The following is a 946-nucleotide window of genomic DNA, read 5'->3' on the forward strand; positions in this document are numbered from 1 at the left end:
TGCGTTACGCACGCTGTGCCTATTATGCACACTATGTACATTATGCATCCTATATTTGCTATGATGCATACTATGACCGAGCCGTGAGGCGCCTACGTATCCTCTTTGAGGAATCAGGTCAAACGTAGTTCCCACTGTTTTATATTCCTTGATTTTTCTTTTCTTTCTTTTCATTTTCTTTTCTTTTTCTTTTTCTTTTTCTTTTCTTTTCGTATCTTTCCCATTAGTGATTCCAAAAGAGGGGTATTGAAAGAATTTGCTTAAGGCTCAAAGGGGGAAGCGAGGGTTAAAAGTGTTTGGATAGAAGAAAGAATTGCCTCCGTCATCTCATTATTCAACAAATGCCAAATACAAACAAATAAACCAAAATTGCCATAATTTAAAGAAATTACGCATAATATCTCTTGACTGCATCTGAATTGATAGCCATGTCGACACATCTTCCCTCGACATCTGTCAAACACAAAGCACCATTGGCCAAGACTCTGGTCACGATATAAGGCCCTTGCCAATTTGGGGCGAATTTGCCTTTTGCCTCGACCTGATGCGGGAGGATCTTCTTCAATACCTGCTGCCCTACTTCAAACTTCCTGGGGCGCACCTTTTTATTATACGCTCTTGCCATTCTCTTCTGGTACAGCTGACCATGGCACACTGCTGCCAATATTTTCTCATCTATCAGGCTCAACTGTTCCAAGCGAGCTTTGATCCATTCATCATCATCAATTCCGGCTTCAGCGACAATTCGGAGGGACGGAATTTCGACCTCCGCTGGTATCACGGCCTCAGTTCCATACACCAACAAATAAGGAGTTGTGCCTATGGAAGTCCGGACGGTAGTGCGGTAACCCAACAAAGCAAAGGGTAATTTCTCGTGCCATTGTCTGGACCCTTCCACCATTTTTCGCAGTATCTTCTTGATATTCTTATTGGCTGCTTCGACTGC

Source organism: Nicotiana tabacum, chromosome 22 (assembly GCF_000715075.1).
Source record: "Nicotiana tabacum cultivar K326 chromosome 22, ASM71507v2, whole genome shotgun sequence".
Classification (NCBI taxonomy): domain Eukaryota; kingdom Viridiplantae; phylum Streptophyta; class Magnoliopsida; order Solanales; family Solanaceae; genus Nicotiana; species Nicotiana tabacum.